The sequence below is a fragment of the Perognathus longimembris genome, chromosome 28, assembly GCF_023159225.1.
Source record: "Perognathus longimembris pacificus isolate PPM17 chromosome 28, ASM2315922v1, whole genome shotgun sequence".
NCBI classification, from domain to species: Eukaryota; Metazoa; Chordata; class Mammalia; order Rodentia; family Heteromyidae; genus Perognathus; species Perognathus longimembris.
In genome coordinates, this window is record NC_063188.1 from 45,603,443 (window position 1) to 45,628,703 (window position 25,261).

General features: G+C 38.9%; 1 pseudogene; it reads right to left on the reverse strand.

Moving 5' to 3' along the window:
• LOC125343031 overlaps positions 1-23,485 on the reverse strand; it is a 92,348-nt pseudogene extending 68,863 nt beyond the window's left edge.
• Positions 23,486-25,261: the final 1,776 nt, after the last annotated feature.

Consider the following 25,261-nt stretch of genomic DNA (forward strand, 5'->3'; position numbering starts at 1 on the left):
ATGTAGCTCAGTAGGTAGTGCAAGGAGAATGCCTATGTATTGAATTGAAACTTTACTACTAGCACACACACAGAAAATTTACAATTAAAAAAATTAATGAAATATAAATAGTCCATGATGCTCATGCATTTGTTTCCTCAGTTTATTTATTAAAATATCATTATTTTTAAAGGTTTTATTATAAAACTGATTTACAGAGAGGTTACAGTTTCATACGTTAGGCATTGGATACATTTCTTGTACTGTTTGTTATTGAATGGATTCTTCCTGAGATCCATTTTGCATTACAAAAATGAATAAAATTTTTTCAAAACAAGGGCAAGTGCACATCAATGTATGAAACAATTTCAAAAAGTTATTCCAATTAATAAATTACATGGTTTGCTCACAGTTTGGAAATCCTGATGCTAAGACCAAAACAAAGAATAATATCAATTTTAATCTATTCTGAATATAATTTGATTATGTTGGTTTTTGTAAAAATATGCAACACTGCAATGAGGAAGAATTGTCAAAAATACATACAGGTACATATATATGTATATATACCAAATGCAAACATGCAGTATAAAAATTAGAATTATACCACATACCTTTTTTACAATTTTCTTTTTTTTTTTTTTTTTTTTTGCCAGTCCTGGGCCTTGGACTCAGGGCCTGAACACTGTCCCTGGCTTCTTCCCGCTCAAGGCTAGCACTCTGCCACTTGAGCCACAGCGCCGCTTCTGGCCGTTTTCTGTATATGTGGTGCTGGGGAATCGAACCTAGGGCCTCGTGTATCCGAGGCAGGCACTCTTGCCACTAGGCTATATCCCCAGCCCCTACAATTTTCTTTTTAAGTAGCTTGAATACTGTAGCCATTTGTGCTATTAAATGATTTCTAAAACACAGCTTTTTTGATGACATGTATTACGATGTGTGTAGATTATTAGACATTGAGCCATTGCCTATCTTGAAGACATGCAGATTCTTTCAAATTTTCTTCTAGCCTAAGCAAGACTTAGATAAATATCCATTTTCATCTTTGTGCACAGCTCAAATGATTTCTTTAGGGTAATTTACTAGATATGTACTTTATGGAACAAAACAGTAATGAAGATTTTCAATACATAGTGCCAAATTGTTTTCCAGTCTACATTTTCATATTTTTAAGTCACATCAGTACTAGTTCTTAAGCCATATTACTATTTCCACATACGAAACTAGTATCAGTTGCTATTTCATTAGAGCTGCTATTATTAGAAAGTATAATTTTAATTATTGCCTACAATTAAGCTTTTAAATTTTCTATATTCATAGGATCATTCCATATTTTTCTTCTTCTATATTCTAATTAGTAAACTCATTGCTAATATAAAATATATGTACCTGCTGATAACTATTTTATTGATTTTTCCATATGCCTTTTGATTCTACTCATATGTTAAAAAGCACTCATAGGAGTTTTAAATATCACTAAGTTAAATCTATGAATATTTTCCCTTTGATTTTGGACTCCTTTAGCCTACAGTCAGATAAATATGTTTGGTTTCATCGATTTTTACATTTAATGGTTTGTACTTAACTAGTTATTCCATCTGGAATTTACTTCTGCAGAACATAGAAAGTAAGACTTTATTTACTTTTACAAATTTGTTCAATAGCCTAAATGTTGGGTATAAAATAATTCCTATTATACAATTAAGTTGAAATACTGTGTTTACCATGTATAAATTTTTATGAATTTCAATTATATTCCTAGTTTTCTTTGTAAAGAAAATTGTTCCATTACTACATATATATATATATAGTGACCATGTACTTTATCATGTTGAACAGCAAACCGCATTGGACTTATTTTTCCAGGTTTTTTCTCATTACTTGAGAAAACCATTTGGTATAAACCAACTGAACACCTCATTGGAGGAAAGGGAAAGGGGGAGGAGTGAGGGGGGGGGAATGGTGGAGGAGATAACAACCAGTACAAGAAATGTATCCAATGCCTAACGTATGAAACTGTAACCTCTCTGTACATCAGTTTGACAATAAAAATTTTAAAAAATAAAAATAAATAAAATTAAAAGTTACTGAAAAGCTTCAATTATTAATATAAGTGATATAAATGTCAGGAAGGACTAAGAATCTAACAATGCAGTAATAACACTTGACCTTGTGTTGAACCAACCAGATAATGTACTACCTCCTCTTCATCCTTATAACTATTTCAGATATCTTCTACTCCTGTCAATTTTTATCAGTGAGAAATTGAAGGTGACCACCCATCTTAATTTCCCCATTACTGTACCAGCTTTCACTTTCAAACTCTAGAATCTCTGGAGAGTCCCTCAGTCCCTAGAAAATTTGAATGGTTAGTCACTCTGGAACTGAAGCATAAAGTGCTTATTTAATTCACTTAAAGTATCACAATGAGGCAGAAATACCAGCCTTAAATTTAGGTCAGTTTTCAAAGTCCATATTTTAACACAGATGATTAGGGGAGAATATTATTGAAAAACTAGTTATCATGGAGGAATAACAAATTATTGACTAATAAACAAGTTAAAATAAACATTATATGAAAACATAAGTAAAGACCTAAGTAATCTTGGAAGTGAACCAAGGTTTGTATTTATTTATATACAGTACTTGACTTTCTCATGTATACTGATGTCATACACTCAATTATGTGGAGCATTCAAATTTTCTTCAAAGAGTCCTAACTATGTGCTGCAATCAACCAATCTCAAGATTCTTAGGTTCTATCTTCAGCTCTGTAGGGAAGTCAAGAAGTGTGTTTCTGGGGCTCGGAATATGGACTAGTGGTAAAGTGCTCACCTCGTATACATGAAGCCCTGGGTTCGATTTCTCACCACCACATATATAGAACAAGCTGGAAGTGGCACTGTGGCTCAAGTGCTAGAGTGCTAGCCTTGAGCAAAAAGAAGACAGGGACAGGGCTCAGACCCTGAGTTCAAGCCCTAGGACTGGAAAAACTAAAAATAACAAATGAGTAAACAAAAAATGAGTGAATATTTCCTACATGTCTATCTCCTGAACTTCATTTTTATGACTCTCCTTTGGCTGCTTCTATCGCTAGCACTGCAAATGAGACATGAGCAGACAAAACTCCCATGTATAACTCTAATGAGCCACTTCCATGTTTCTTTTTCTAAAGAACGACATTTAAAATAGCAGGCTGGAAATACACTTTTTATTTTTATCATATCACTTTTCTGTATGAGCATTTTAAAATAAAATAATGGGTATTAAATTGTTGTTATTCTGATGTTGTTTCATTCATTTTTTTAAATAGTCTGGGGAAAGGGAAACACAGAAACAGTGGGACAAAGAGTGAGCCAATTCATCAGTGATACTATGTTGGAAATTAACTATACTATGCAACTTGAGGGGGGTCTGGGTTGGGGGGAACTGAAAGAAAATGTGCTAGGGAGTGACACCCTTAAAAAAGAAATGTACTCATTATCTGAGTTATGTAACTGTAATTCCTTTGTACCTCAACTTCACTGCAAATTTTATTGTAAAGGTGATGTACAATGTTCAGTGTTATAACCTCCCTTGTTTTCTCCCATAGTCACTCCCATCCAATTCCCCTACCCCCCAAATGGTAAAGTTCATTTCCAACATATTGTCATAAGAGTGTCATTGTTGCATTGGTTCACCCTTTTTCCTTTGTCTAATCATTTTGTTATTCTCCTTCCCTTGGTACACTATAAAGCTTATGTAAGTGAATTTTCTTATATGCTAGTACTGGGTTTGAACTCTGGTCCTTACACTTGTTCAATTCACATGCTTTGCTGGTGCCCTACCAAGTGTCCATGCCTGTTGTCTGGCTAGTTTTTGTTGGTTAGATTTTGGAGACTTTCCCACCTTGGATTCCTGTGAATTGCAGTCCTCCAGATTTCAGCCTCCTGAGGAAATCAGGATTACAGGCATCAGCCACCAGTGCCCAGCCATAACTTTACATCTGCACCAATTTACCAATGAAGGAGCATTCATCCACTTTACAAATTGTGACTTTTATACAGGCTGTAGTTAATCTTAGTCATTGTCACAAGAAATATTAGGGTCTGGCAATCTCAAATACCTCAATAATATTTGGAATCGCAGTGTCTTCATCTGAAAAGTAGAGTAAATAATTGAACCTTTGTCAGAGAATAATTAGGCTGGTTTGATGAACAAATGCATTTTGAATGAGCACACTTCACATACTCCATTAACAGTATTTTTTTTTTCAAATTTTTATTATCAAACTGATGTACAGAGAGGTTACAGTTTCATACGTTAGGCATTGGATACATTTCTTGTACTGTTTGTTACCTTGTCCCTCATGCCCCCCTCCCTCCACCCCTGTCCCTCCCCCCCCCCGGAGGTGTTCAGTTCACTTACACCAAACAGTTTTGCAAGTATTGCTTTTGTAGTTATTTCTATTTTTTTACCCTGTGTCTCTCAAATTTGGTATTCCCTTTGAATTTCCTACTTCCAATACCAGTAAACACGGTTTCCAATATACTCAGATAAGATTACAGAGATAGTGTAGGTACAACCATAGGAAGGTAATACAAGAACATCATCAATAATAGAAACTACACATACACATAGGACGTTGAAAGTAGTTACAACTGTGATATAACAATTGTTTCCATAACATGGAGTTCATTTCACTTAGCATCATCTTATGTGTTCATAAGGGTATAGCTGTTGGGCCTTGTGATGCTCGGCTATGGCTTGCCTAAACCTGTAACTAATTATTCCCAGTAAGGGAGACCATAGAGTCCATGTTTCTTTGGGTCTGGCTCACTTCACTTAGTATAACTTTTTCCAAGTCTTTCCATTTCCTTACAAATGGAACAATGTCATTCTTTCTGATAGAGGCATAAAATTCCATTGTGTATATGTACCACATTTTCCTGATCCATTCATCTATGGAGGGGCATGTGGGTTGGTTCCAGATTCTCGCTATGACAAATTGTGCTGCGATGAACATTGTTGTGCTGGTGGCATTACTGTGATTTTGTTTGTGGGCTTTTGGATAGATACCCAACAGTGGGGCTGCTGGGTCATAGGGGAGTTCTATATTGAGCCTTCTGAGGAATCTCCATACTGCTTGCCAGAGTGGCTGAACCAGTTTACATTCCCACCAACAATGAAGTAGGGTTCCCTTTTGGCCACATCCCCTCCAACAATTGTTATGATTAGTTTTCTTGATATATGACATTCTTGCTGGGGTGAGATGGAATCTCAATGTTGTTTTGATGTGCATTTCCTTTATGGCCAGTGATGTAGAGCATTTTTTCATATGTCTATTGGCCATTCTCATTTCCTCATCAGAGAAGTTTCTTTGTAAGTCTTTAGCCCACTTGATGAGGGGGCTATTGGTTCTTTGCGGTTTTGTTTTGGAAGAAGGTAATTTTTTTAGTTCTGCATATATTTTTGAGATGAGGCCTTTGTCTGTTGAATGTCTGGTAAAGATCTTCTCCCAGTCTGTGGGCTTTCTGTTTATCTTGAGAGCTATGTCCTTTGCTGTGCAGAAGCTCTGCAGTTTCATGCAGTCCCATTTGTCCAACCTTTCTTTAATTTGTAGCCTTTCAGGGTCTTTGTTAAGGAAGTTCTGTCCTGTGCCAAGGAGCCCAAGTGTTTCTTCTACTCCTTCCTTTAGTGTTTTCAGGGTGCCTGTTTTGATTTCAAGGTCTTTAATCCATTTGGAATTGATTTTGGTGCAGGGTGATATATAAGGATCTAGTTTTAGTTTGTTGCATGTGTTGAGCCAGTTTTGCCAGCACCATTTGTTAAAGAGGCTATCTTTCTTCCAAACTATTGTTTTAGCCCCTTTATCAAAGATTAAGTAGGCGTAGTTCTATGGGTTCATTCCCTGGTCTTCAATTCTGTTCCATTGGTCTTCAGGCCTGTTCCGGTGCCAATACCAAGCTGTTTTTATTACTATAGCTGTATAATACAGCTTGAAGTTGGGTATTGTAATTCCTCCAGCACTGTTCTTTCTGCTTAGGAGTGTTTTTGCTATTCTAGGTCTTTTATTGTTCCATATGAATTTCTGGATTGCTTCCTCTATTTCATTAAAGAATGGTGTTGGGATATTAATGGGTATTGCATTGAATTTGTAGATAGCCTTTGGCAATATTGCCATTTTGATTATATTAATCCTCCCAATCCAGGAGCATGGGAGGTTTTTCCATTTTCTTAGTTCTGACTTAATTTCGTTTTTCAAGCTTTTAAAGTTCTCTTCAAAGAGGTCTTTCACTTCTTTGGTTAAGGTTATTCCTAGGTATTTTATGTTTTGGGGGGCTATTGCAAAAGGAGTTGCTTTCCTGATTTCAGCCTCGGTCTTCGGGTTGTTAGCATAGAGAAAGGCCATTGATTTTGAAGGTTTATTTTATATCCTGCAACTTTGCCAAAGTTTTGGATCAGCTCTAGTAGCTTGGGGGTAGAGTCTATGGGATTCTTTAGGTATAGGATCATTTCATCTGTGAAGAGAGAAAGTTTAACTTCATCTTTTCCTATTTGTATCCCCTTTATATTCTCTTCTTGCCTAATTGCTCTGGCTAGGAATTCTAGTACTATGTTGAAGAGCAGGGGAGAGATTGGACATCCCTGCCTTGTTCCTGATTTTAAAGGTAATGGCTTTAATTTTTCACCATTTAGAGTTATGCTTGCTGTTGGTTTGTCATAAACTGCCTTGATTATATTCAGGAATGTTCTCTGGAATCCCAGTTTTTCCAGGGCTTTTAGCATAAATGGGTGCTGGATTTTATCAAACGGTTTTTCTGCATCCATCGATAAAACCATGTGGTTCTTTACCTTGCTCCGGTTGATGTGGTGGATTACATTAATTGACTTGCGTATATTAAACCAGCTTTGCATCCCTGGGATGAATCCAGTTTGATCGTGGTGTATGATTTTTTTGATGACCTGTTGAAGTCGATTGGCCAGAATTTCGTTGAGAATTTTTGCATCTATGTTCATCAGGGAGATTGGTCTGTAGTCCTCTTTCTGTGATGAGTCTCTGCCTGGTTTTGGGATGAGGGTTATACTGGCTACATAAAATGAGTCTGGTAGTGAACGTTCTCTTTCAATTTCATTGAGGAATTTGGGAAATATTGGAGTGAGTTCTGTTTTGAAGGCCTTGTAGAATTCTGCAGTGAATCCGTCTGGACCTGGGCTTTTTTGGATGGGAGATCATTTATTGCCGTTTCTTTTTCAATACTGGATATGAGTCTGTTTAGAAGGTTTAAATCTTCATGGTTGAGTTTGGGGGTATCGATTTTTTCTAGGAAATCATCCATTTCTTCCAAGTTCTCGAATTTGTTGGCATAAAGGTTTGCAAAATATTCCCTTATTATTTTGTGAGTTTCGGTTATTACTGTGGTGATGCTACCTGTTTCATCTCTTATCTTGTTTATTTGAGTGTGCTGCCATCGTTTTTTGGTCAGGTTTGCCAGGGGTCTGTCTATCTTGTTGATTTTTTCAAAGAACCAACTCTTTGTTTTGTTGATTCTTTCGATGGTTTTTTTTCGTCTCTAATTGATTTAATTCTGATTTGATTTTAATTATTTGCTTCCGTCTATTGACTTGGGGTTTGGCTTGTTGTTATCTCTCCAGAAAATTAAGATGCTTCCTTAAATTACTGAGTTGCTTTTTCTTCAGTTTGTTGATGTATGTACTCAGAGATATAAATTTTCCTCTGAGTACTGCCTTTGCTGTGTCCCAAAGGAGCTGGTACTTTGTGTCCTCAACTTGGTTGAAGTCCATAAACATTTGAATTTTCGTTTTAATTTGTTCAATGATCCACTGATGGTTCAGCAGTGTGTTCTTTAGTTTCCATGAATTGTGGGATTTTCTGTGGTGGCTGAATGAGTTGAGGTCTAATTTTATTCCATTGTGGTCTGAGAGAATGCAGGGAATGATTTTGATACTTCTGAATTTGTACAGATTTTCTTTGTGCCCTAAGATGTGATCTATTTTGGAGAATGTTCCATGTGCTGCCGAAAAGAATGTGTATTCTGTCCTTGCTGGGTGGAATATTCTGTAGATGTCGATTAGGTCTATTTGGTCTATGCAATTGTTTAGTTCTGTGGTTTCTTTGTTCAGTTTTTGGCGTGTTGATCTATCCAGAGGTGATAGTGGAGTGTTAAAATCCCCCACTATCATTGTGTTTGGGTCTATGAATGTTTTTAGAGGCAGTAGTGTTTGTTTGATGAAGTTGGGTGCTCTTGCATTTGGTGTGTAGATATTTAGGATGGTTATTTCTTCCTGTTGGAGAGATCCTTTTACTAGTATGTAGTAACCTTCTTTGTGTCTTCTTACCTTTTTTAATTTGAAGTCAATTTTGTCTGATACTAGGATTGCAACTCAAGCCTGCTTATGGGGGCCATTTGCTTGATAGATTTGTTTCCAGCCTTTCACTTTTAGAAGATGTTTACTTTTGCTGGATAGATGTGTCTCTTGGAGGCAGCAGAAAGATGGATCTTGATTTTTGATCCAACTTACAAGCCTATGTTGTTTTATTGGAGAATTAAGTCCATTAATGTTGACAGGATTGAGAGGTGATCATTTGTTCCTTTCATTATCACTATCTTGTTTAAAGCTGTGTCTTCCCATTTCTTGATCTAGTGTTTACTAATTAGGGTTCATTTCTCTGTCTGTGTGGGGATCTTGATTATTTTCCCTGTATAGTACATCTTTAAGGATTTTGTGTAAAGCTGGTTTGGTGGAGATATATTGTTTCAGTTTTTCCTTATTGTGGAAGACTTTTATTTGACCTTCGGCTATAAAGGAGAGTTTGGCTGGGTACAAAATTCTTGGTTGGTAGTTATTTTTATTTAGAGTTTGGTATACTTCATTCCAGGCTCTCCTTGCTTTCATGGTCTCTGCTAAGAAGTCTGGGGTGATTCTGATTGCTTTTCCTTTATATGTGATTGTTTTCTTTGCCCTAACAGCTTTGAGTATTTTTTCCTTGCACTCTGCTGTAGCTGTTTTGATCACAATGTGTCGGTGGGAAGTCCTATTCTGGTCTGGTCGATTTTGGGTTCTAAATGCTTCTTGTATCTGTATAGGCCTTTCCTTCTGGATGTTTGGGAAGTTCTCAGCTAATATTCTGTTAAATAGGTTGCCTATCCCATTAACCTCTTTCTCCAAGTTTTCCTCTATACCTATTATCCTTAAATTGGGCTTCCTGATGGTGTCTTGAATCTCTTGTAGCGATCTGTTTTGCTTGGACTGGATTTGTATTGATTTTTGATCTTTCTCCATAGAATCTAAGGAATCTTCAGCTCCTGAGATTCGATTCTCTGCTTCAGTTAGTCGGGACTGTAGGCTACCTACTTGATTTCGAATCTCTTTTGCTTCTGACTGGTCTTTCCTGATGCTTTCCATGTCATTTCTTAGGTCCTGTATGGACTTCTTTACTTCATTAACTTCATTACTTTGGTTTTGAGTGTTGTCCCTCAAATCTTTAAGCTGGGTAGCTCTTTTCATTTGACTCTTGAAGCTCATTTATCTTTCTATTTGTGGATGCCAGGAAATTCTCCATTAATTTTTGCTTTGCCTCTTCACGCTATAACATAATTGAGTGAAGAGATTCAAACTTTTCATTTATCATGTTTATCAGTAGACTTTGTAGAGCATTTTGGGTGTTTTCTTCTATGTTTTTGATTGACTGCTCTGCTTCCTGCTTGTTTTGAGTGGGGGATAAGACTTCATTGTTTGCCATCTTTCTTGTGTTTCTTCTGCCCATTTGAATTGGGAATCCCAGTCTACCAGTACCTGTGAGCACCGTTTAAGACCCAAAGCAGCCCTTACCAAGCACTGTTGTGTAAATCTTACAATTTCACAATTATATACAGATAACTTGTATACCTGTCTATAAAGTTAGATTTGGTGTTCCTAAAGAATACAATTTCAATATAACAACCGATCCTGGGACCTGTATTCAGTAGTTACTTGTTTACTGTTACAACCCTATATGCAATTCTTGTTTTTATATTAAGTTCTTTTAGGACTGGCTTTCTCTATGAACCCCTTTGATTCACTCGTATTAAGCTGGGATACCCTCTATCCAATAACCAGGAGTCAATGGAACCTGGAGGTCCAGGCAGTAAGTCAGGAGGGTAAGTTGGAGGTAGTAAAGAGAATAGAGTAAAATGTATTTGGGGGGTGGTGTTGATTTTGGTTTAGTTTCAGTGACGTGGAAATGTGGAGAAGAGTAGAATCAGTAGAAAGAACAATGTTAAAATGACAGACACTGGAGAGTTAGGAGAAAAGGGTGGAGGAATTATTTATAGGAAAGTAATTTTTAAAGGAACATGACACAATGAGAGAAATAAAGTAAAAATACTGGAAGACAGATACACAAAACAGAGAAAAAATATTTAAAAAGGAAGCATAAGTAAATAAAAAGGAAAAAAACAGAAAAGGAACAACCCAAACAAATAAACCCCCAAAAAACTTGATAAAGCAAACCGGTAAAAATGGAAAACAAACAAACAAAAAACAAACAAAAAAAAAACAAAAACAAAAAAAAACAAATGATGTTTCAGATGTGAAAAAATTAAAAAAAAAAGTTTAAAAAAAAGTTTAAAAACTGTTTGAAAAGAAAAAGAAACCAGTCTCTGGTTTCCCTGCAATGGACTGCAGTTTATTTTCCTGATTGGCTGGTTTGACTTGATTTCAGTTGGCAAGGGGTGGTTCTGTTCTGACCTTCTCCCCTGTTGGTGCAATCGTGGGTCTCTGAGGTTCACACAGCTTGCAGGCAGGACTTGGGCGTCCTCTGTAGATGGGGAGGTGAGCAGTCTCAGGAAATGTGGCTCCTCTGTCTGCTGTGGGGCCGCTGCCTTTGATGCCTGGTCTTGACTAGGCTGTGAACACAGCAGGGCAGGGCGCCTCTAGCCTGTTTTGCTCTGCTGAGAGTTGCTTGCCTGAGGGAGGTGGCCTCCTTGGCATAGGTGGGTATGGAGTGCAGCTCTGTTTTGGGCTGGGAATTAGCTTCCTCTGTGACGGGACCTTTTAGCTGTCCCAGGAACTGTTTGTTCCTCCCACTGGTGTTTCCGTGCCCCTGGTAGCTGCTCGCAGCTTTTGCTTTAAGTTTAGAAATTCCAGCGGGCACGGCGGGGCACCTCTGGCTAAGCACCGAACTCGCCTCCAGTCAGGGCAGGGGGCGTTCTTCTGGGCGGATATGGTTCTCACTGATTCCGTCCCTCCTGCCCTTTTCAAAGATGGCTTTTTTGACCTCGCTTTCCCCAGGCCTGCTTCAGTTCAAGTCTGGTCTGACCCTATGCCAGGGGCAAAAATGGCGCTTTGCTCTGGCGGTGGGGACAGGGATGCCTTCCAGAAGCTGGACTGTGGGCACAAGTGAGGATAACTTTTGTGGGGTACTCACGCTGTCTCTGCGATGTCAGGTCGTCCGTGCTCAGCTGCCGTCTGGTGTATTTAACGCTTTAGCTGTGCGGAGTGCGGGGGGGCTGTGCCCGGCACTGTGCTGGAGCCGGCGCTGGCGCGGCGGCGGGACGCCCCCGGGAGCTCAAATCTGTGTTTTCAGACCAGCAAAGTCGATTTTTCCTTCCTTTTCAGAATCCCTGTACTGTTAGAACTTACTTTGGCTGTCTTTCTAGGAGTAACAGTTCCTATGGGGTGAGAAAACTACGATATCGGAGGGAGCTCTGCAAGGGCTCTATCCCTTTGGTAGTTTAACAATTAACAGTACTTTTATAATCTGATTAAAAAGCACTTCTTAGTCTTGTGACTTGATTCTTTAATCATAACATAGAATGCAGAAGCAACATTTTCTTACAAAAATCCTACATATGTGCTATAGTCAAACCATCTCAAGATGCTTCTGTGCTCTTAGAAAGAGCCATTTGTAATTTGGAGAGGGAGAAAAAAACAATATACCTCACTCTAGGTTTTCTATGAATGGGCCTGAGTATTACATATTTGGCCAATATTTCCTAACAAGTTGAGAAATCTAGTGAGCTCCAATTCCACATTTATATTCAAGAACAGGATTTTCTTTGTACACATGGAAAACATCATCATAATTCTTAATGCATTCTGTATCATAGTCTACAAAGTAAACTTGTAAGATTCAAAACCTATAAGCTTCTGAGTTGGACTTAAGAATATTGGAAGATTTAACCTGAACTTCCATTGGAACTTGCCCAAACTATAAGCCAATTTTTTCTGGAAAGCTGCTAAAGAACTTGCTGAATGGCAGGGGGTTAGAAATTTGGGCTTGGATCATCATCAGCAAAGGTGGCGCAGCTGCCTGAGGCAGCTTATTTGACTCAGCAGCCAAACCAGGGTAGACCAACATGGCATACATAGGTCAAAAGTTGAAGTTTTATGCCTAGCAATCCAAACTGTCACCCTCTGAGACAGATCAGTACAAATCCTGTGAGCTTGGGGAATTTTTCTTTGAAAAGACTTCCAAATATTTGTTCCAGATTCCTAAGGGCAGGCTTTGCCTAAGGCAACTAAAGCTGACAAGGGCACATCTTTCAAGGGGTGAGAAAGGTCTTCTGCTACCATTTTGAGCACCAGAATGAAAACTAAAATGATCATTTTTGATGCCATTTCCTTCATTTTTAATTTCCTCAAAAAGGCAAGAAAACTTATTTTCTCTTGACTTTATGGTCTGTCAAAATTGCAAGTGTTCTTCCTCAATTGAGCAATATCATGTTTAGAAATTTATTCCTCTTGTACACTTATATACACATTGAGTTGTTCTTCAGCAGGTATTATTTTTAATTATAAAGGAATAGGAAAATATCAAAGTCTATAAAATAATAATTAAATAAGCTATGTGTGTCCAATTTAATGGAAGAGAGCAGACAGAAAAATGAGAGGATGTTTTCTACGTAGTGATATAGAAAGATATCTAAAATAAAGAATATACTATATATTCTTTCAAGGTAAAGAATTATGACATATCGTTAGCTAATTTTTGCATTAGGGGGAATGAAAATATTTAATCATATATATTTATATTTACATAAAAACAAAATTAGTGTTGTTATTCAAAATATATATAATGAAATCTTTTCCATGAGTGAGGTTCATACCCTTATAATATGGGACTAGCTTTCTCTTGTTCTGTTCTGTAATGATATAAGGGTCACCAGTCTGCTTTCACCAGAATCTGGCCATGATGTTACAGTCATATTGAGTTTCCATCTTTAAAACTGTATTACAGATTCTCCTATGACAAATTGTGCTGCAATGAACATTGTTGTGCTGGTGGCTTTATTGTGATTTTGGTTGTGTTTTTTTGCGTAAATACCCAAAAGTGGGGTTGCTGGGTCATAGGGGAGTTCTATATTTAGCTTTCGGAGGAATCTCCATACTGCTTGCCAGAGTGGCTGAACCAGTTTACATTCCCACCAACAATGAAGTAGGGTTCCCTTTTGGCCACATCCCCTCCAACAATTGTTATCATTAGTTTTCTTGATAAAGGACATTCCCAATCTTTGGGCTTTCTGTTGATCTTACAAGCTATGTCCTTTGCCGTGCAGAAGCTCTGCAGTTCGATGCAGTCCCATTTGTCCAACCTTTCTTTGATTTGTAGCCTTTCAGGGTCCTTGTTAAGGAAGTTCCGTCCTGTGCCAAGGAGCCCAAGTGTTTCTCCTACTTCTTCCTTTAGAGTTTTCAGGGTGTCTGTTTTGATTTCAAGGTCTTTCATCCATTTGGAATTGATTTTGGTGCAGGGAACCAACCCAGATGCCCCTCCGTAGACGAATGGATCTGGAAAATGTGGTACATATACACAATGGAATTTTATGCCTCTATCAGAAAGAATGACATTGCCCCATTTGTAAGGAAATGGAAGAACTTGGAAAAAATTATACTAAGTGAAGTGAGCCAGACCCAAAGAAACATGGACTCTATGGTCTCCCTTATTGGGAATAATTAGCACAGGATTAGGCAAGCCACAGCAGAGCATCACAAGAGCCCAATAGCTATACCCTTATGATCACATAAGATGATGCTAAGTGAAATGAACTCCATTTTATAGAAATGATTGTTATATCACAGTTGTAACTACTTTCAACATCCCGTGTGTATCTGTAGTTTCTACTGTTGATGATGTTCTTGTATCACCTTGGATTGTATCTACACTATCTCTGTAACCTTATCTGAGTATAGTGGAAACCGTGTATACTGGTATTAGAATTAAGAAATTGAGAGGGAATACCAAAATTGAGAGACAAAGGGTAAATTAAGAGAAACAACAACAAAAGCAATACTTGAAAAACTGTATGGTGTAAGCGAACTGAACACCTCCGGGGGGAAAGGGGGAGGGAGGAGGAGGGTAGGAGGGACAAGGTAACAAACAGTACAAGAAATGTATCCAATGCCTAACGTATGAAACTGTAACCTCTCTGTACATCAGTTTTTTAATAAAAACTTAAAAAAAATGATCTAGGAAATCAATGATGTACAATTATATGTATCAACAGAAATAAAAAAAAAAACATACCATTGAGTGAAAAAAAAATAAAAAACTGTATTACAGTTTTCTCTAACAGCTATAAGTAAGACATAAACTAACTAAAACTATTACCTATAGTAAATAGAAGGCCAAGACCAGCAGACAGGATGCTTGTTTTTCTAATGGTTTGTTGGAATGCAGCTATACCCATTTGTTTCCAATGGATCTATAGCTACATTTGCAACACAACAGAAATGAGTAACTGAAACAGATCCCAAGAGGCCCCACACTTTAAAATAGTCATCAATGGGGATCTTTGGGAAGATGGCGGAGGAGCGGCTGAACCCTTGCAGAGCTCCCTCCGATATTGTAGTTTTCTCAACCCATAGAAACTGTTTCTCAGAGAAAGACAGCCAAAGTAAGTTCTAACAGTACAGGGATTCTGAACAGGAAGGAAAAATCGACTTTGCTGGTCTGAAAACACAGATTTGAGCTCCAGGCGGTGTCCCGCCGCCGCGCCAGCGCCGGCTCTGGCACAGTGCCGGGCAAAACAAAACCGCAAAGAACCAATAGCCCCCTCATCAAGTGGGCTAAAGACTTACAAAGAAACTTCTCTGATGAGGAAATGAGAATGGCCAATAGACATATGAAAAAATGCTCTACATCACTGCCCATAAAGAAAATGCAAATCAAAACAACATTGAGATTCCATCTCACCCCAGCAAGAATGTCATATATCAAGAAAACTAATCATAACAATTGTTGGAGGGGATGTGGCCAAAAGGGAACCCTACTTCACTGTTGGTGGGAATGTAAACTGGTTCAGCCACTCTGGCAAGCAGTATGGAGATTCCTCAGAAGGCTCAATATAGAACTCCCCTATGACCCAGCAGCCCCACTGTTGGGTATCTATCCAAAAGCCCACAAACAAAATCACAGTAATGCCACCAGCACAACAATGTTCATCGCAGCACAATTTGTCATAGCGAGAATCTGGAACCAACCCAGATGCCCCTCCATAGATGAATGGATCAAGAAAATGTGGTACATATACACAATGGAATTTTATGCCTCTATCAGAAAGAATGACATTGTTCCATTTGTAAGGAAATGGAAGGACTTGGAAAAAGTTATACTAAGTGAAGTGAGCCAGACCCAAAGAAACATGGACTCTATGGCCTCCCTTATTGGGAATAATTAGTACAGGTTTAGGCAAGCCATAGCAGAGCATCACAAGGCCCAATAGCTATACCCTTATGAACACATAAGATGATGCTAAGTGAAATGAACTCCATGTTATGGAAACAATTGATATATCACAGTGGTAACTACTTTCAACGTCCGATGTGTATGTGTAGTTTCTATTATTGATGATGTTCTTGTATCACCTTCCTATGGTTGTACCTAGACTATCTCTGTAATCTTATCTGAGTATATTGGAAACCGTGCTTACTGGTAATGGAAGTAGGAAATTCAAAGGGAATACCAAATTTGAGAGATACAGGGTAAAAAGAGAGAAATAACTACAAAAGCAATACTGGCAAAACTGTTTGGTGTAAGTGAACTGAACACCTGTGGGGGGAGGGAAAAGGGGGGAGGGAGGGAGGCATGAGGGACAAGGTAACAAACAGTACAAATGTATCCAATGCCCAACGTATGAAACTATAACCTCTCTGTACATCAGTTTGATAATAAAAAATTGAGGAAAAAAAATAGTCATCAATGACCCTTTCAGAAGTAACTTTGATATAGACTAGGAGAAATGAATAAGGGCAAGAATGAAATCAAGTTGTAATGTTCACACTCTTTTGTATCGTTTTATTTGTAAGCTAATGAATAATGTAGATTGTTTATAAAAATCCAGATGAAAATGACATCAATGAGTCTGGGTTGAGTCTTATTTTTTTGAGTTTTTTTTTAATTTAATTTATTTATTAATTGAACACAAATTTTTTGACAAGGTGTTGTGCAAAAAGGGTATAGTTACATAATAGGGCAGTGTGTACATTTCTTGTGATATCTTACGCCCTGTTTTTCTTTCCCTTCTCTAGGTCAGGTAGACATATATACAATATACAATGTATCAAGAACATATACAGTAGCCATGTGGCCAAGCCCAAGAAAATTCACCTAGGGCTTTAAATGTAATGTCGATATTAGACAATGTGTCGACAGTAGTCTTATATGAACGTACATATATAGCTTTTGAGCTATTGTATTCCACTGAGAGGTCAATTTTTTTTTTTTTTTTGGCCAGTCCTGGGCCTTGGACTCAGGGCCTGAGCACTGTCCCTGGCTTCTTCCCACTCAAGGCTAGCACTCTGCCACTTGAGCCACAGCGCTGCTTCTGGCCGTTTTCTGTATATGTGGTGCTGGGGAATTGAACCTAGGGCCTCGTGTATCCGAGGCAGGCACTCTTGCCACTAGGCTATATCCCCAGCCCGAGAGGTCAATTTTTAACCTTTATATGTTGAGTAGTTGTATGGTTTTAGTTACATACTGTTGGGTCGCTGCCCCAATCCTGTGGGAAATACCATTTGACAAGCAGTTTTTGGTTTCACAGACTTGGTCTCTACTGTCTCTCCATCTCCCTTTCTTAACAGTCATATATCAGGGAGATCATGCCCCTGTGTTTTCTGTGTTCTAGGCTTGTCTCACTCAACATTATTTGTTCGAGTTCTGACCATTTCCCTGCGAATAACAATATTTCACTATTCCTAATCGCTATGTAGTATTCCATTGTGTATAGGTACCGTATTTTTTGGATCCATTCATTTGTGGAGGGGCATCTGGGTTGTTTCCATATTTTGGCTATTGTGAATTGTAGTGCGATAAACATGGAAGTACAATTGTCTTTTTGATATCTTGGGACTGGCTGTTTAGGATAGATGCCTAGGAGTGGTATGGCTGAGTAATAGGGTAGGTCTATATTGACATTTTTGAGAAACTTCCATACTGTTCTCCAAAGTGGTCGTACTAATTTGCACTCCCACCAACAATGGAGATGGGTTCCTCTTTCCCCAAACCCCCTCCAGCATTTGTTGTTGCCTGAGTTCAGAGTATAGGCCATTCTAACTGGGGTGAGGTGGTATCTCAGGGTTGTTTTTATTTGCATTTCTTTTACTACCAGGGATGTTGAACATTTCCTCATATGTTTCATTGCCATTTTTATCTCTTGTCTTGTGAAGTCTCTCTTTAGCTCAATTGCCCATTTCCCAATTGGTTTACTGGGCTTGGAGGGGCTTAGTTTTTTGAGTTCTCTGTAGATGACAGATATTAGGCCTTTGTTGCTGTGCTGGTAAAGATCCTTTCCCATATGGTTGGCTGTCTTTCTATATTGGTGGCTATGTCATTAGCTGTGCAGAAACATTTTAATTTGTACTAGTCCCATTTGTGGTGTCTCTCCCCTATTTGTTGTGCCCCTGGGACTATATTCAGGAAGTTCCTTCCTGTGCCTATAAGGTCTATTATCTTTCCTACTCTGTCCTTCAGTAATTTCAAGGATTCAGGTCTGATATTGAGGTCCCTGATCCATTTTGAGTTGATCTTTGTGCATGGTGACAGGCTTGGGTCTACTTTCAGTTTTCTGCATATGGCTGCCCAGTTCTCCCAGCACCAGTAGTTAAAGAGGCTATGTTTATTCCATTGTATGTCTTTAGCTCTTTTGTCGAATATCAGCTGACTGTAAGATTGCGGTTTTATTTCTGGATCTTCAATTCTAAACCATTGGTCTTCTGATCTGTTTTTATACCAATACCAGGCTGTTTTTGTTATGATGTCCCTATAGTAGAGCTTGAAGTCTGGTATTGTGATACCTCCTGCACTGCTTTTTTTTTGCCTAGAATTGCTTTGGGTATTCTAGGTCTTTTGCTGTTCCATATGAATTTATGGATTGCTCTCTCTATTTCAGTGAAGAATGTGACTGGGATTTTGATAGGGATTGCATTGAATTTGTATAACAATTTTGGCAATATGGCCATTTTCACTATATTGATTCTGCCTACCCATGAGCATGGGAGGTCTTTCCATCTCCTTGTGTCTTCTTCTTTTTTTTTTTGTTTATTAATTGATCACAAATTTTTTGACAAGGTGTTGTGCAAAAAGCGTACAGTTACATAGTAGGGCAGTGTGTACATTTCTTGTGATATCTTACGTCCTGTTTTTCTATCCCTTCTCTAGGTCAGGTAGACATATATACAATATACAATGTATCAAGAACATATACAGTATTCACAGATTTTGTTTCTACTGTCTCTCCGTCTCCCTTTGTTAACAGTCATATATCGGGGAGATCATGCCCCTTTGTTTTCTGTGTTCTAGGCTTGTCTCGCTCAACATTATTTGTTCGAGTTCTGACCATTTCCCTGCGAATAACAATATTTCACCATTCCTAATCGCTATGTAGTATTCCATTGTGTATAAGTACCATATTTTTTGGATACATTCGTCTGTGGAGGGGCATCTGGTTTGTTTTCATATTTCGGCTATTGTGAATTGTGCCGTGATAAACATGGAAGTACAAATGTCTTTTTGATATATGGGGTTTGCTGTTTAGGCTAGATGCCTAGGAGTGGTATGGCCGGGTCATAGGGTAGGTCTATATTGAGCTTTTGGAGAAACCTCCATACTGTTCTCCAAAGTGGTTGTACTAATTTGCACTCCCACCAACAATGGAGAAGGGTTCCTCTCTCCCCGCACCCCCTCCAGCATTTGTTGTTGCCTGAGTTCAGAGTATAGGCCATTCTAACTGGGGTGAGGTGGTATCTCAAGGTTGTTTTTATTTGCATTTCCTTTACCACCAGGGATGTTGAGCATTTCCTCATGTGTTTCTTTGCCATTTTTATATCTTGTCTTGTGAAGTCTCTCTTTAGCTCCTTTGCCCATTTCCTAATTTGTTTATTGGGCTTGGAGGGGCTTAGTTTTTTGAGTTCTCTGTAGATGACAGATATTAGGCCTTTGTCTGTTGCTGTGCTGGTAAATATCCTTTCCCATATCGTTGGCTGTCTTTCTATATTGGTGGCTATGTCCTTAGCTGTGCAGAAACTTATTATTTTGTAGTAGTCCCATTTGTCGAGTCTTTACCTTATTTGTTGTGCCCCTGGGAATATATTCAGGAACTTCCTTCCTGTGCCTATAAGTTCTAGCATCTATCCTACTCTGTCCTTCAGTAGTTTCAAGGATTCAGGTCTGATATTGAGGTCCCTGATCCATTTTGAGTTAATCGTTGTGCATGGTGACAGGCTTGGGTCTACTTTCAGTTTTCTGCATATGGCTGCCCAGTTCTCCCAGCACCAGTAGTTGAAGAGTCTATGTTTATTCCATTGTATGTCTTTAGCTCCTTTGTTGAATATCAGCTGACTGTAAGATTACGGTTTCATTTCTGGATCTTCAATTCTAAACCATTGGTCTTCCGGTCTGTTTTTATACCAATACCAGGCTGTTTTTGTTATGATGTCCCTCTAGTAGAGCTTGAAGTCTGTTATTGTGATAAATCCTGCACTGCCTTTTTTGCCTAGAATTGCATTGGCTATTCTAGGTCTTTTGCTGTTCAATATGAGTTTATGGATTGGTTTCTCTATTTCAGTGAAGAATGTGACTGGGATTTTGATAGGCATTGCATTGAATTTGTATAACAATATGGGGAATATGGCCATATTCACTATATTGATTCTGCCTACCCATGAGCATGGGAGTTCTTTCCATCTCCTTGTGTCTTCTTTGATTTCCCTTATTACATTTTTATAATTTTCATTAAATACATCTGTCACATCCTTGGTTAAGTTGATCCCTAGGTACTTTATTCTTTTTTTGGCTACTGTAAATGGAATTGTTTCCATAATTTCCTTTTCTGTTTGTCTATTGCTGGTGTACAGAAAAGCTGCTGACTTTTGTGGATTGATTTTGTATCCTGCTACTTTGCCAAATTGGTTTATTGGGTGTAGGAGTTTGGGTACTGAGTTTTTTGGGTCCTTCAGATAAAAGATCATGTCGTCTGCGAACAGGGATAACTTGATTTCTTCCTTGCCGATGTGGATCCCTTTGTTGTCCTCCTCTTTCCTTATTGCTATGGCTAGGTATTACAGCACTATGTTGAAAAGAAGTGGGGAGAGTGGGCATCCTTGTCTTGTTCCTGAGTTTAGGGGGAATGATTTAAGTTTCTCTCCATTTAATATGATATTAGCAGTTGGTCTGTTGTATATGGCTTTTATTGTTTTGAGGAATGTTCCATCTATTCCTGTTCTCTCCAAAGCTTTTAAAAGGTATGGATGTTGTATTTTGTCAAAGGTTTTTTGGGCATCGACTGAGATAACAATGTAATTCTTAATTTTAGATCTGTTTATGTGGTGAATTACGTTGTTTGATTTACGGATGTTGAACCATCCTTGTGACTGAGGGATGAAGCCTACTTGGTCATGGTGTATGATTTTCTTGATCAGTTTCTGGATCCTGTTAGCTAATATTTTATTAAGGAGCTTTGTGTCTGTGTTCATTAGTGATATTGGTCTGTAGTTCTCTTTTTTGTTGGGTCTTTGCCTGGTTTGGGAATGAGTATGATATTGGCTTCATAGAATGAGTTTGGGATTTCTCCCTCTGTTTGTATTTCGCGGAAGAGTTTGAGGAGTATTGGTATTAGCTCATCACTAAAGGTTTTGTAGAATTTGTTGGTGAATCCATCTGGGCCTGGGCTTTTCTTTGTTGGGAGGTTCTTGATTACCTCCTGGATCTCGCTGTAAGTTATTGGTTTATTTAGTTGTTTTATTTCTTCTTGGTTCAGTTTGGGCAGTTTATACGTCTCTAAGAATTGATCCATTTCTGTAAAATTATTGTTTTTTACTGAGTAGAGGTTCTGTAAATAGCTCCTTATGATTGTTTGAATATCGTGTGTACTTGTAATTTTTCCGGTGGAGTGCCTGATTTTACATATATGAGTCTCTTCTCTTCTTTTTTTTTGTAATTCTTGGGAGGGGTCTGTCAATTTTATTCATTTCCTCAAAGAACCAGCTTTTAGTCTTATTTATTTGTTGAATGGTCTTTCTATTTTCAATCAGATTTATCTCTTCTTTAATCTTTGTGATCTCTCTCCTCCTAGTCATTTTAGATTGGGTCATTTCTTGTTTCTCCAGTTGTTTTATTTTCATCGTGAGGTTATTCACTTACTCTGCTTCCATTCTTTTAATGTGAGTGCTGAGGGCAATGATCTTGCCCCTCAGTACTGCCTTAGCTGTGTCCCATAGGTTTCTTTTTTTTTTTTTTTTTTTTTTTTTTTGGCCAGTCCTGGGCCTTGGACTCAGGGCCTGAGCACTGTCCTTGGCTTCTTCCCGCTCAAGGCTAGCACTCTGCCACTTGAGCCACAGCGCCGCTTCTGGCCGTTTTCTGTATATGTGGTGCTGGGGAATCGAACCTAGGGCCTCGTGTATCCGAGGCAGGCACTCTTGCCACTAGGCTATATCCCCAGCCCCCCATAGGTTTCTTGGTGATGTATTTTCATTGTCATGTGGCTTATGAATTCGTTGATTTCATCTTTAATTTGGTCTGTGGCCAAAGTGTTAGATAACAGTGTGGGGTTTAGCCTCCAAGAATGTGTATAGCCTCTGTGGTAACCGTTGTTATTGAGGGTTACCTTTAATCCACTGTGATCAGATATAATACATGGGATGACAGCAATACTTTTGTATTTGCTGAGGTTCTTTGTGTGGGCTATGACATGGTCTATTTTGGAGTATGATCCATGGGCTGCTGAAAAGAAGATGTATTGGGTCTCTGTAGGGTGGAAGATTCTGTATAGATCTGTCAGATCCATTTGGGATATGGTGTTACTTAGGTCCTCAACTCCCTTGCTGATCCTCTTGGTGTTGGATCTGTCTCTTGGAGAGAGTGGGGTATTAAAGTCTCCCACTATGATTGTGTTTGGGTCTATCTTGTTCTGTAATTCTGTGAGAATTTGCTTGACATATGTATGGCCTCTTTTGTTCGGTGAGTATAAATTTATCACTGTGATGTCTTGATTCTGGATTTTTCCTTGTATTAAAATGTAGTATCCTTCTCTGTCTTTTTGAGTTGATTTTAATGAAAAGTCCAGCTTGTGTTGGATCAGAATGGCTACACCTGCCGTTTTGGTAGGTGTGTTTGCTTGGAAGACCTTGCTCCATCCTTTCATTGGGAGCCTTTTTTTGTCCCTTGCTGTAAGGTGGGTCTCTTGTAGACAACAGATGGCAACTTTTTGTTTGCGGATCCATTCTGCCAGTCTGCTCCTCTTTATTGGAGAGTTTATACCGTTTATAATCAAGAGATCAAGGATAAGAGTGGTTTTTCTACTTCCATTTTCTTGTTGGGCTGTTTTTCCTCTTTTTTTTTTTCTTGTCTTTAGTGAGCTGCTCTTTCTGTTGGGCTCTGGCTATTGTAGTTTCTTTCTGTTTCTGTCTGTTTGTCCTTGCTCCTTTATTCTTGGTGTTAGCACGTATTTTAATACTGGAAGGCCCTGCTGAGCAGCAAATGCCTGACTAGGAGACAGGACTTTTGTTTTTCCAGGTAAGAATCTTGTTCCCTCTGGAAAAATCACAAGGTACATTGGTGTTCTTGCTTTCACGTAGCTCTGTAGCTTGTTTCTCATCTCTTTTTCATTAAATTCGGCACTTCACTTTACATGCCCAGAAAAGTAACATCCATACAGCGGCAGCCATTTTAGCTGGTCTTTCAGCACATAGCGCACATGTCCAAGAGCATTCTGCCTGATGGCCAAAATATCTGCAACAATCCAGTCCACTGTGCTTTGATGATTTGATAAATATATTACATTTTCTTTATTTTTAGGCAAATCTCAATATAGCATTATCTGCACGCCCGTGTAGTTCTCGAAGAAGAGCACCATGCTCTGGTAGACGCAGTAGAGGTGGTCATCCACCAGCTGGTAGAGGCAGGCAGGGAGCAGCGTTGACAGCAGGCACCAGGCGCCCGTGCCAGCACATAGGTGGTCGCCGAGCCCAGCATCACGACCCGCTGGACCAGGTACTGCATCGAGTAGGAGCGGACCACCAGGGACAGGAGCATGCTCCCCGCTCAGCCGCTGCTGCTCTGCCCACACGCCCTGCCCGCTGCGCCTGGCCCAGCCGCCTGGCCCAGCCGCCCGCTCCCGGCCTCTGCCCCCTCCTCATTGGCCCCGCCGCTGCTGAAGGCGGGCAGGGAGTGCGGGCGGGGAGTCGCTCTCCAGCGCGAGGCCAGGGGACGCTGCGGCCCTGCGGGGGGCCCCGCCTCACGAGCGCTCGGGCCTGGGTTGAGTCATTTGTGTAGGAAGTATGTGGTAATAAAACTTGGGGAAATATGTTTGTAAACCTATAGTTCTTTCTTCTCCCCCTCCCTGTCCCTGTCCCTGTCCCTCACCCTCTCCCCCTCTGTCCCACCTTCCAACCTTTCTCCTTGCTCTATCTTTACTTTTAGAGCTAGTACAAGGTCTTTGCCTCTCTTTCTTTTTTTTTTATTTTTTATTTTTTATTTTTTTTTATTTTTGGCCAGTCTTGGGCCTTGGACTCAGGGCCTGAGCACTGTCCCTGGCTTCTTCCCGCTCAAGGCTAGCACTCTGCCACTTGAGCCACAGTGCCGCTTCTGGCCATTTTCTGTATATGTGGTGCTGGGGAATTGAACCTAGGGCCTCGTGTATCCGAGGCAGGCACTCTTGCCACTAGGCTATATCCCCAGCCCCTTGCCTCTCTTTCTTGTTCAGTGTTCTTGCTCACAACTAGTAATCTTCCACTTGAGGAGCCACAGCTTCACTTCAAGCTTTCTTTTGGTTAATTGGAGATGAGTCTCCTGAATTTGTTTTCTCTGTCTAGCTTTGAACTTGGATTCACAGATGTCAGACTCCTCAGTAGTTATGATTGGTGCCATTGCTACCAGTACCCAATGTCTTATTTCTTTCTTAGCAAACATTCATAAAATTAGAAATAATCAACTAATATTAATTTCATCTTAAGTACAAGAAAATGTATTGTGGCTACTTCCTATGTTTGGATTTTAAAAATCATCCACATAAGCGATTGCTTGAATTTTTCTTTTATGGTACTTCACTGTACTAGTCAAGTAATGGGAATTATAATTGCTAATACTATTGTTAAACACCTTTAAAAATTGAGTTCTCATCTATCCTGTGTTGTTTAGTGTTTTTCAAATATTGTGTCATTTGATCTTTTTAGTATTCCAAATTTGTATCTTTATAAATTCTTTTTTTTATTACAAATTCCAGATCCATTTAGTTCACTTTTTAGTCTACCTCTCTTCTAGTAGACATCTTAAACTGATTGCCCCAAATTGAGCTCTTACAATTTATTTTCACATGTATACTTGCTGCATCCACAGCCTTCTACATCTCGTTGACTAGAATTTCCACCTTTCTACTTACTTAGGCTTGAATACTTCATCTGTAAATTTCTACTCTGATCACTTCTTACTATACTACCTCTACCACTGATTTGATAATCTGAATCACTAATATATCTTACCTGATGTCCTTCTTTCTCCCTTTGCCTTGTTGTGGTTTTGTGCTTTACTATACCAACCACAGTCATCATTTAAATGTAAAGTTGATCCTCTCCTCTACAGTATCCTATCAGTATAATATCTTGTCGATATGTGTGTGTGTACATATAAATGACTTATCAGTATTCAGTATAATAGATGACCTTTTTTATTCTAAGCATATAACATATAAGTCTGAGACTTATTCACCTAGGGTACAACCTGTCTATTCTACTTAAAAGAACAGTTCTGTCCTCCTAACTACCACATGGCAACAAGTCACTTCTTACTCTAATATACAGAGGGATTACAGTT